This window comes from Macaca thibetana, chromosome 5, assembly GCF_024542745.1.
Source record: "Macaca thibetana thibetana isolate TM-01 chromosome 5, ASM2454274v1, whole genome shotgun sequence".
In the NCBI taxonomy this organism is placed as follows: Eukaryota; Metazoa; Chordata; class Mammalia; order Primates; family Cercopithecidae; genus Macaca; species Macaca thibetana.
Genome location: NC_065582.1, coordinates 121,110,246 through 121,123,386, shown reverse-complemented (window position 1 = coordinate 121,123,386; position 13,141 = coordinate 121,110,246). Strand labels below are relative to the sequence as shown.

At 39.5% G+C, this 13,141-nt stretch overlaps 1 protein-coding gene across 7 annotated transcripts in view; it reads left to right on the top strand.

The window, feature by feature from the left end:
- LOC126955127 (UDP-glucuronosyltransferase 2B33) overlaps positions 1-13,141 on the top strand; it is a 329,416-nt gene that overhangs the window by 171,601 nt on the left and 144,674 nt on the right. The gene's annotated exons all lie outside the window — the stretch shown is intronic.

Genomic DNA, 13,141 nt, shown 5'->3' with positions numbered 1-13,141 from the left:
TGGTTCTATGAGCCAATTCAGGCTTTCCATGTGATATCAAAAAAATTAAGACATCTTTGTCCAAAAAAAAAAAAAAAAAAATAGAAATGGAGAAATGAGTGAGTGAGTGGTGAAGAGAACACCGGACTAAAAGTCAGGAGAGCTGGGGTCCAGTCCCAACCTTCTGCTGGGCCAATCTTTCACCCTGAGCCTAAGTTTACCTATTTTTTCTGGTCATTTAAAAATATTCATCGGTTGACTTTATTCTCGTATTTTAAATTATTTCAATAAATTTTAGGGAACACGTGGTGTTTTATTAGATGGACAATTTCTTCAGTTGTGATTTCTGAAACTTTGGCACACCCATCACCCATGCAGTGTATACAGCACCCAAAATGTAGTCTTTTATCCCTCTTCCCGTTCCGACTTTTCCCAGAGTCCTGAGAGTCCATTATATTACTCTTAAGCCTTGGCGTTTTCATTGCTTAGCTCCCACTTACAAGTGAGAACATCCAATGTTTGGTTACCTAATCCTGAATTACTTCACTTAGAATAATGGTCTCCAACTCCATCCAGGTTGCCATTAATGGCATTATTTTGTTCCTTTTTATGGCTGAGTAGTATTCCAAGTGTGCCTCTGTGTGTGTGTGTGTGTGTGTGTGTGTGTGTGTGTGTGTGTGTATCACATATTCTTTATTCACCCATTGGTTGATAGATATTTAGGTTTGTTCCATATTTTTACAGTTGGGAATTGTACTGCTGTAAAGATGTGTGTGCAAGAATCTTTGCATATAATGATTTCTTTTTTTCTGGGTAGATACCCAGTAGTAGGATATCTGGGTAAAAATGTAGATCTACTTTTAGTTCTTTAAGGAATCTCTATACTGTTTTCTATAGTGGTTGTGCTAGTTTACATTTCCACTAGCAGTGTAAAAGTGTTTCCTTTTACCACATCCATGACAATATTGTATTATTTGGGGTCTTTTTAATGATGTCCATTCTTACAGGAGGACAGTGGTATTGCATTGTGGTTTTGATTTGTATTTCCATGATAAGTAGTGATGTTGAGCATCTTTTTATGTTTTATGGACATTTGCATATTTTCTTTTGAGAACTGTCAATTCATGATCAGCCTACTTTTTAATGGTATTGTTTATTTTTCTCTTGTTAATTTGTTTGAATTGTTCATAAATTCTGAATATTAGTCCTTTGTCAGGTGTATAGTTTGTGAATATTTTCTCCCGCTCTGTGAGTTGTCTGTTTACTCAGCTGATCATTTCTTTTGCTGTGCAGAAGGTTTTTAGTTTAATTAAGTCACATCTATTTATCTTTGTTTATGTTGCATTTGGTTTTGGGTTCTTGGTCATGAAGTCCTTGTTAAGCCAATGTCTAGAAGAGACTTTCTGATGTTATCTCCTAGAGTTTTTATTGTTTCAGGTCTTAGGTTTGATTTTTTCATTCATCTTAAGTAGATTTTTTTTAATAAGTCGAGAGATGTGGATTCAGTACCATTCTACTACATGTGGCTTGTCAATTATCCCCGCACCATTGGTTGAATAGGGTGTCCTTTCTCTACTTTATGTTTTTGTTTGCTTTGTCAAAGATCAGTTAGCTATAAGTATTTGGCTTTATTTCTGGATTCCCTATTCTGTTCCATTGGTCGACATACCTGTTTTTACACCAGTGCCACCCTGTTTCAGTAGCTAGAGCCTTGTAGTAGTTTGAAGTTGGGGAATGTGATACCTCCAGATTTCTTCTTTTTGCTTAGTCTTGCTTTGGCTATGCAGACTTCAATCTGAGAATCAAATCAAGAATTCAACCCTTTTCATGACAGTTGATTCAAAAAGAAAAAAAAAAAACATAAAATACTTAGAAATATACTCAAACAAGAAGGTGAAAGACCTCCGCTAAGAAAACTACAAAATACTGTCAAAAAAAATCATAGAAGACACAAACAAATGGAAACATCTCCCATGCTCATGGATGGGTAGAATCAATTTTATGAAAATGACCATACAGCCAAAAGCAATCTATGAATTCAGTGCAATTCTCATCAACATATCATCATCATTATTAACAGAGCTAGGAAAAACAATCCTAAATTTCATAGTGGTTTTATTCTCATTTTTGACCTTTCATAGCAAATGTAAGTTCTTAATTTTAGTTTGTGATAATATAGGAAATGCATTCTAAAGGGACTTAGTCAATTTTCAATCTTGCTAAACATATATGCATATATACATGTCCATTTTTTTGAAACAAGACAAAGCATCACTTTACTATCTAATAGGTATGTTGGGAAATTCAATGTGTTTATTGAAGACAGTTTGAAATAATAATTATTATTCTACATACTATACTTTAAATGATCATGTCTAATTTTTTTCTCTTTTCCACAGTCTTTTGATCCTTCCCTCCTATAAATATGATATGGCAACACTAAATTTTTAGCATAACAAAAAGATATATACAAAGAATACAAAAAGTGTATACATTTTGTGGAAAATAGCTAAATTAAGCCATACACCTTTAATCTGCACATCAGTGAAGTACTTTATGATCAAAGTGGTCCAGATTGACAGAAACCCAGGTGTCTTTGTTAACCAGAAGTCTCATCATTAAACAAGTTTCCCAACAAATATTCTTGAGCCTAAGGTATTATTTAAATATATATCACTATATATGTGTGTGTGTGTGTGTGTATACACACATATATATCACTATATATAGATTGCTAAATATATAGATTTGTACTTGTATATGTATATATATGATTCATGTCATACACAGACACACATACGTTAAAACACTGATGTTAAAAAAATTATAGGAAGTGTTTACAACAGAATATTTTATACAAATAATCCAAGTATTGATACAGAAAAGCAGGAATAATAAGGTGGCAAAGGTTAATAATGTTGTTTTATCATTCTTATAAGCCGGAATTAATTCACATTAAACCTATTTTACAACACACTTAAAAGATGGGTATCTATTGTTTAGTAAGTACTACAATCACCAACCAAAAAGGAGAAATATTCCAATATAAAACTTAATGTAAATATAAATGTGTACTTCAAAGTAAAAATTGCCAAAAACATATAAGTGATTATAAAGTAACTGGTGCTCAGGAAAAGAGAAACAATGCCAATAAATTAATGCTATAGAGATTTGCAATCTATAAAAACCTGAGAAATCAATTTTGAGGGAGTATAATGCAAAATAATCTTCTAAAATAAAATGTCAATATACAGTTTGAAACTGAAGTTCTACATCTAGAAATCTGTCATGCAGAAATCCTTCCACATAAGCACATGTGTGAACAGAATATTTCCTCCAGCACTCTAGTGGCTCCAGTCAATGAACACATATAGCTCCAACAAATGTATGAGTGTAGCCATTGCAGAGAACAGTTTATTCCACTGCTAAATAGAAAAAGTAGTTTCCAGGAAAAAAAGTCTTCGTGCAATGAAATAACATAAAATACATGTAAACTTACACCAAAAAGAAAGAAAGAAAGAAAGAAATCTAGACGACCACACATAAATCCAAGGATGGGAATTTTAGATTTTTTTCTACAGAATTCTGCAGTATTTAACTTTTTACAATATTTTCATGTGTTATTTATGAGGTTTAAAAATTAATTTGTAAAATAAACATAAAATCAATACAGAAAGTTTGAAAAATTAACATCTCATTATTAATTCATTAGACTTATTCAAAAAACTTGAATTGACCATGTTTCTCACATGCGATTTTATTCATTTGCAGCTTTTTTTAGAACACTTATTCCAGGTTTAAAATACCTATGGATACATAAAATACAATGTTTAAAAATTTGCAAAAACTGAAGATATCTAAATTCACAAAATTTTCATATTTTGTTCTTTTATTATTTTTAATATTTTATGAATCTTACAATAGCTTAACAACTTCTGCTGTCTTCTTCAAAAGTTTATATTGATTGTGATTTTGTGACAGGACTATAAACACTTTGACAATTATCCTGTCAAGTAACATCCCCTCCCTTCGAAGTTTGGCAGACCTTGTAGCTGTCTCAACAAAAACGATGTAGTGGAAATAATGCAGCTTAACTTTCAAAGTTCTGTTGGAAACACAACATGTTCTCTCTCTCTTTCTCTCCCTCTTTTTGGATATTTTGTTTGCATGTTTCTTTTTCTATCCACTCCTCCTTAACTCAATCTGTAGTCCCCATAATAAATGACAATTTGGCAGACAGACAAACATACATGCCTAAGAAATCCTGGTAGCCCACAAGCACTCTTATCCCTTCAACTTGAATCATTAATTATGTAAGCGAATGACCTTCAGATAATTATAGACCAAGGCACCATAGGAAAGTAGCTACATAAGAAACTCTGTGGAAGAAGCACATACCTTAGCCCAACCAACACCCCCAAACTCTGAAGGATGATAATAAAATTGTTACAGTTGTTTTAAGGCCTGACATTTGGAAACAATTTGTCATGTAGTGATACATAACTGGAATAATAATTCTACATATTTTAAATTATACATTTGTAATAAAATTATAATTAATATATAGCTACATGAGTGGAAAATAGGGAATATTATATTTTGAAAATATCTGTTCCCCAAATAGAAGAGTCAGCAAAACATGGTGGTTTAGAGCTGGCACTCTGGATCCAGATGCCCTTGATTCAAGTCTCTGAGAAAGCACGACATGACGATGTGGGGTTGGACACGTTACTTGGGCTTTATTTGCTTCAACTTCCTCACCAATGAAATGGCAGTGGTGGTCACAGTATTATCAACCTCATGGGGTTGATGACAGCATGAATTCATTAATATTTCAAAGCACCAAAAACAATTGTATATACAGCACAGTAAAATGTTTTGAAACACTGAATTGGCAAGGTTTTTAAATATCACACCAGGAGCAGAAGCAACCAAAATAAAATTGATAAACTGGGTTTCATCAAAGTTAAGATTTTCACCCATCAAAAAACACCAACAATAAAGTCAACAGAGAAACCAGAGTTTGAAGTATATATTTGCAAGTTACATACCTGATAAGTGACTTATATAAAAAATACATAAAGAAAGCTTACAGCTCAATGTTAAAATGACAAATAACCTAATCAAAAAATGTTTAAAAGATATAAACAGGAATTTTACCAGGGAATATGTAAACATCCAATAAGAACATGAAAAAATGTTTTATGTTAGATTACATAGTTGAGAGAAATACACAACGTCTTCCCAATAACAAGTAACTTTTCCTTTGTGCTCATAATCAGGTAAATAAATCCTCATGACTAAACAGAAAAGCTACCTGGAATAAATACAAGTTATTTACCATAACTATAAAAATATAACATTAAAGATATGTAAATAAATAACACTAGTCTTCCTAAGAATCCATACTAGTGATTAAAGTATTATAAATAAAGAGTCTGCTTTCCATATTTTTTAACAGTATCTTTCTCCACTACTGTGCAAAGATGCTATTTTTATTCTTATTATATGTACTAATTCAAATACACACACACGCACACTTGCATGACTATGCATTAATAATAGAGGAAATGTATCTTGTGGCACATACCTCCTTCCAAAGGAACTGAGTGATGAGGTTTGTTTAAAAACTTGGCACTACTGAAAACAGTGTGGAGGCTTCTCAAAAAAATTAACATAAGATTACCATGTGATGCAGCAATCCCTCTTCTGGATATTTATCCATAACAATTAAATCAGGATCTCAAAGAGATATTTGCACATCCATATTCATAACAGCACTATTATAAAAGCTCAGACCTTGAAGCAATCCCAGCATCTATCCAAGCAAAGTGTAGGACCAACCAGGTCTGATTGGTCTAAAATAAAAGGAAAGGGGAATGTGCTGTGTCATAACCCTGAGGGAATGGGAGGAAAAGCATCCAAACCCACCCCATTAGAATGCATGTTAAAGAACTTTAAGAAAGGCTTTGCAGGGGGTTAGGAATTCAAGTTAACTCATCGAATGCTGAGAGCTCTCTGTGAATTAGCATAGCCCTCTTTTGGTGTTGGCTGGCCGGCCAAATGTACTACAGATAGGGAGACCATTGGCCATGTGTTTAAGGTGGTGACCAGAGTCGCAGGACAGTCATGGCGTTCAGACCAAATTTCCTTATACTAACTCATGGCCGAATGCAGCCCTGTTTAGCAGCTTATTGCGGAATGCTCGCACTGGAGCAGAGAAATCAGCTGCACTGGCAGCTACAAAGACAAAGTGAAAGCTTCGCCTGTAAACACAGAGTTAAAGAGAAAGTCATAGGAGCTTGTAGCAGGAGCTGAGCGGAGAGTGAAAGCTTCTCTGGCAAACACAGAGACAGAAAGAAAGCCGCAGTTTTGCAAGAACCACTGGAGGCAAAAGAGACCCCTCCTCCATACGTTCCAATCTACCCCCCTTTACCCAGAGTTACTGACTCTGAGGAGTCAACCTCAAAAGGATACACGCCCCCCAGTCTCTGCTGAGATGGAAAAATCTGAGCGCTCGCTCCAGGAGGTTAAAGTGAACTGCTAGGAAAATCAAGCAAGCTGTCTCCAGTCAGGTCGTGTTCCGGCTATGCAAATGCGTCCTTGGGAAACAAGAGGACCCCCATAGGATCCAAATGAGGCAGCCCAACGACAGCAGCTGCCCAGATACCAAGAGTAACCCCTGCAAAGTTTAAGTGAAGGCAATCAATTTAGGGAAAATCTCAGAGGTGCTTCAGGGCACAGCTGAAAGCCCCAGTCAGTTTTATAAAAGATTCAGTGAGGCCAGCCCATGGTGAACAGGGCATTTGTATTGCAGGCCCAGGGGGAAATCAGGCGAAAATTGCAGAAAGTGGAAGGTTGTGCAGGCATGAATGCTACTCAGCTTACTGAAGTGGCCACAGTTGTACATTAACCGAGATCAGGAGGCAAAGAGGGAGGCCCATTGAAGGCTTAAGAAAAAGGATGATTTGCTGGCAGCAGCCCTCACAGGGAGGGAAGCTGGCTTGGCGAGGCGTCGTGATGTGGGCACAGACGTGGGCGGGGAAGAGGCCAGTATGGACAGGGATTTGAGAGCCCACCGAGGCTGGAAAGAGATCAGTGTGCATGGTGCAAAAGACAAGGACACTGGAAAGATGAGTGCCCAGGGAATAATATCAAGGAGAAGGGTCAGGGCCATGGTAGAGTAAGGACACCAGTTGGGGGCTGCCACACCCAGGAGAAACCAGACACTGATCTGATCAGACTGGCAGGGGCTGAAGGATATGAGGACTAGGACAGACCAGGCTGCTTCACTTTGGGCCCGGAGGAGCCCACAGTCAGATTAGAAGACAGAGGCCAGCTAATGGACTTTACGGTAGACACCAGAGTTAAACACTCAGTAGTGACCCAACCTATAGGGCCACTATCCAAGAACTGTGCAACTATTGTAGGAGGCACTGGAGTCTCTGAAAAGAGGCCCACCTGTTGGTCAAAGAGGTGTGTTATAGGAGGATGAGAAGTCCAACACGAATTCTTATACCTCCCAAATTTTTCAGTTCCTTTGCTGGGAAGAGACCCCCTTCAAAAACTGCAGGCACAGACTATATTTTGGCCAAAAGGGAATGTAACTATAAACCTACCTCGCCCAGAGACTATGATGTTAACCCTTACTGTTCCGTAAGCTGAAGAATAGAGACTATATGTAAAAAAGACTCTGGAACCAGCAGTAAATGAATTGCATGGGTTGCTTACTAAAATTCCTGGAGTTTGGGCTGAAGTATGCCACCTGGACTGGCTGTAAGTCAGGCACCAGTGGTGGTAGAGTTAAAACTGGGAGCACCTCTGGTTCTAGTCCGACAGTACCCGGTACTCCCCAAGATCCTACGTGGTGTCCGCAAACACTTAGAGCAGCTTCATAAGCATGGAATCATAGTCAAATGGCAGTCACCATGGAACACCCCTCTCTTGCCAGGGCGGAAGCCGTCTGGCGAATATAGACCAGTACAGAATTTGTGTGTGGAAAATCAGGCAACGGTGACCATCCACCCAGTGGTGCCAAACCCATCTACTTTAATGGGACATACTCCAGCAAGGGCCACTGGGTTTATAGTCCTAAATTTAAAGGGCACATTTTTCTGTCTCTGGCTTGCACCAATCAGTCTATTTTTGCTTTTCAATGGGGTGAATCACAGTACACTTGGACAAGACTCCCACAAGGATTTAATAACTCTCCTGCAATCTTTGAAGAGGCACTGGCCTCAGACCTTAAAGCATACACCTCACCGAATAGTGACTGTGTCTTGCTCCAGTATATTGATGATCTTCTTCTAGCAGTCCCAACCCGAGAAGACTGCTTCCAAGGGACCCAAGATCTCCTGCACCTGCTATGGAAGGGAGGATATAAAGTATCAGGGAAAAAGGCTGAAATCTGCCTAAAAGTGACCAGTATTTAGGCTTCTATATAAGCCAAAGGAAAAGATGGCTCGGTAGCAAATGGAAGCAGGCTGTTTATATGCTTTCTACTCCAATCACCCGGTGACACGAGCGTTCCTATGGGCAGCAGGGTTCTGCTGCATCTGGATCCCAAATTTCTTGCTTATGGCTAAGCCATTATATGAAGCCAAAAAGACAGGAAAAAGGAGCCCTTCCTCTGAGAGGCCGACCAGAAGAAGGCCTTTAAGGAAATCAAACAAGCTTTGACTCACGCTCCAGCTTTAGCACTGCCAGATCTAACTAAGCCTTTCTTTTTATATGTCCATGAGCAAAAGAGAATGGCCATAAGAGTTCTAACTCAAGCCATAGGGTCATGACATCACCTGGTGGCACACTTATCCAGGCAATTGAATTCTGTGGCACTTGGATGGCCTCCTTGTTTTAAGGCACTAGCTGTCACTGCTTTGCTGGCACAGGAAGCTAATAAACTGACTTTAATACAGCAACTGACAATCCAGTTACCATACTCAGTTATAACTTTGACCGACCAAAGGGGGCAGCATTGGTTATCAAATCCGAGAATAACTCAATAAAAAGGGCTCCTATGTGAAAATCCCTGCATAAATTTAGAAACTGTGAATACCCTAAACCCAGCTACCTTGCTCCCCATTGAATCAATGTAAGGAAACCCCCTTCATTACTGAGTGGATGTGGTAGATGAAGTGTTCTCAAGCTAGAGAGATTTGACAGACCAGCCCTTCGGAGACCTGGACATTGAATATGTTACTGATGGGAGCAGCTTCATACTAGAGGGGTCTGCCACACTGGGTATGCAGTGGTGACTTGGGACTCAGTAGTAGAGGCACAGTCTTTGTCTACAGGAACTTCCTCTCAGAAAGCAGAGGTCTTAAAGCAGCAAATATTTACATACAGCCTAAATATGCTTTAGCCACTTTGCATGTTCATGGGACTACTTACAAATAAAAAGGACTCTTAACTCCTGGACGTAAAGAAATAAAGTACAATGAAGAAATTCTAAGGCTCTTAGATATGGTATGGACCCCCAAACACGTAGCAGTAATGCAATGTAGGCAAAAGGCAGGCACATTAGAGGCTAAAGGACACAGGAAAGCAGACAAAGAGGCAAAGCAAGTTGCAATGGCGACTTCACCTTCTAAAGAAGAAGCCTTAGCTATGCCCCCTCCTCCCGGAGATTGGGGTCCAGGGACTCCAACCTACATTCCAAATAAAAGGGTTTGGTTTGCCAAGGAAAATATGAGGTTAGCCATACCTGAATTGTTGGCCCCCAGATTTGTAAAACAGTTCCACCAAGGAACTCCCATGAGAAAAATGGTACTAGAGACATGATTAGGGCATCATTTTCTATGTGCTATGGCTCACCGCTATTACTTGAGCCATTTGTAAACAGTGTTTAACTTGTGCTCACAACAACTCCCAAAAAGGGCCCACTCAGTCCCCGGGAATTCAGGAAACAGGAGCCGTGCCCTGGGAAAACCTGCTTATGGACTTCACCGAATTGCCCCGAGCAGGGGGCTATTGGTACATGTTGGTACTTGTCTGTACCTTTTCAGGATGGCTCAAGACCTTCCCCACCCAGACAGAGAAATTATGAGAGGTGACCAAGGTGTTGTTAAGAGATATTATTCCCAGATTTGAACTGCCCCCAACTTTGGGGTCAGATAATGGACCAGCATTTGTGGCTGAAATAGTTCAGGATTAACTCGACTATCAAAATAAAATGGAAGTTGCACACAGCCTACCAGCCTCAGAGTTCAGGAAACATGGAGTGCATGAATCAGACACTCAAGCAGCTACTGAAGAAATTTTGTCAGAAAACTCATCTGAAGTGGGACCAGGTCTTGCCCATGGTCCTTCTCTGAGTCAGGTGCACCCCCACAAAACAAACCACACTGGGTATTTGCCCTGTGAGATTTTGTTCGGCCGGCCACCTCCAATCATAAGTCAGATTAAAGGTAATCTCCATGAGCTACAAAAACTAACTTAAAGGAGGCAAATGCAGGCTTTAGGTATGGCCATGAAAAAGCATATTTTGGGCACAGGAAAGAATGCTTATAAGTCTGACAGACCCAGTGCACCCTTTCAAACCTGAAGACTTTGTTTAGGTTAAGAAATAGAATCCAACTGCTCTGTGCCCCATATGGGATGGGCCCCATACTGTGATCTCATCCACTCCTACTGTTGTTAAAATTGCAAGTGTCGTGCCTTGGATCCACCACAGTCAGCTGAAACCATCGGCCCAGGACCAGTGGACAAGCCAGCAGGACCCAGACATTCCGACCCGGCTGATCCTGCAATGAGACCACGGTGCCAGTGGAGACGACAACAGCCCTGGTCTGGTCACTCTGGAAGATGACCAGTCTATGCACGGTGGAAGCTTGAGAAAGCAGCAAGCCCTGCTCTAGTCACACCAAGAGTTGACTAGTCTATGTACAGCCAAAGCTTGAAGAATCATCATCAAATGAGTAAATGCGGCCAGAAATCTTAGGCCCAATAATCTTCTTTGTATTATTCATTATATTGCTCTTTGCTATTGCTTTAACCAACTACCTACGTGCCTTTAATGCCCATGCAGGCCGTAAGAATGCTACTGTTTGCTTTGTTTGTGCTGATCCCCATATCTGTGCTAGAAGGAGGAGGACCCATATTAGGATGCCCTAACTCCATGCACACCCCACGGATAAGAAACACAGTAGTTAAGACTTTATTGTACCATACATACTATAGGTACCTGGACACAAGATAGGTCAGGGGATATTGTACCCCAATTTACATGCTTAATCACATCATAAGATTGCAGACAGTACTTGAAATCATCACTAATGGGACAGCAAATACATTAGACTTGCTGGCCCAGCACACCACAGAAATAAGGAACACCATCTATTGGAATAAACTGACTTCAGACTGCCTCCTAGCCCAGAAAGAAGGAGTATGTGGAAAGTTGAGCCTGATGAATTGCTGCCTAGAAATTAATGATAACAGGAAAGCCATCATAGAAATAACTGCAAGGATGTGGAGGAGAGCTCATGTCCCACTTCAGACCTGGAACTCGGATGGTCTCCAGATTCCCTCTTAGAAGGTTGGTTTTCATTCTTTGGTGGTTTTAATACATAAGGGAGGGTGTTGGCTGTATTAAAACATTGCCTAATGCTCCCTTGCCTTTTACCCCTCCTCATCAGAAGCATCCAATCAACCATAGAATCCATAGTTAACAGAACCACCTCCACTCGACTGACGGCTCTAAACAAGTATCAACCCGTACCAAACAGGGAAGAACTGACTTGTAATGAGGAACCAAAAGATAGTGATGCCTTCCATTAAATTCCTTTACAGGAGGCATCAAAGGGGGAGATAAGGTGGGAAATAAGGAAGGAAGGAAGGAAGGAAGGAAGGAAGGAAGGAAGGAAGGAAGGAAGGAAGGAAGGAAGGAAGGGAGAGAGAGAGAGAGAGAAAGGAAGGAAGGAAGAAGGGAAGGAAGGAAGGAAGAAAGAAAGAAAGAAATTGAAAAGAGAAATAAGCTTTCCTGTATTAGACTAACTCATCCCAGAGGCAGCAATGGGTGAAGTTGAGACCCAGAGAAAGTCTTGGTAATGCTATCTAAAAAGCCAGGACACACACCAAAAAAATGTGGTCCAGAGACTCTCCCCGTACTCCTTCAACATAGGGAGAAAAAAACAAAATTTCTTCCATTTTATGGTATGAGTTTATAGATTTTTGTTCCTTGTAACTAGCAACTTCAAGTATCCTGTTTTGTCTAAAACGTACAGTGAAGGTCATGACAAGCCTGAGCAGGCCTGAACTACAGCTGTCTGGGCACCATATTGACGATTAGAAGGTAAACCAGTGCAAGGCTGTTTTGAGCAAAACCTAGATAACAGATATCTAGTTTGCACAGCAACAGTCGTGCGCAATCCTGACTTATGAGCTGTCACAATTTGATCAATTGTTCTCCCTCTGTATCCCTGCTTTTGCTCCACTGTAAGCCTGCATCAAGTTAGCCCACCCCTTTTGGAAAGTATGTATAAAAGTCAAGTGCTGTCTTTGTTGGGGTCCCAATCTTTGGACGTTAAGTCCTCTGAGTGTGACTGAGTGCACTCAATAAAGATATCCTCTTGTATACACCGCAAGATCTCTCTCTGGTCCTCCTGATTCCCACAAAAAGATATCAGTTTAAAAACAATGTACATGACAGATGATAAAATAGCACAAAGAGTGTTGTTGATTAAAAATACTTTGCCATTAACATTGTGATTAGAAAAAAAAAATACATCATTAGGAGGTGCAGTGTGGCATTTTGGTATTATCATGATAGTAGAGGCAGATAATGGATATCACCAAATCCTGCTCTGCTATTCAATTCTATAACTTATAGGATTCCTAAGTGTGCTGCACATACTACAAATGTTATCAGAAAGCAGTTATATTTTATGTGTTACTTCACTAGCCCAATAACAATAAGTAGGTTTGAAAAAAAAAATTGAAAGGTATCATGGAGTTTCGGCTTTCCATGTTATCTGGGCCTCTTAATGTAATTTTGAAATAGGTCTATTCAGTGTATTGTTCAGAGGGATATTCAGAGAAAGGAAGCTCAAACTCATCCACCCTGAATCTAGGTACCCACTTAGGCATGTAGATTTGGAGAAACAGAAAAACCAAACTGCCTTGGTGGACTGGACTTGGCCAATATCTGATAGGAAGATGTAATAAA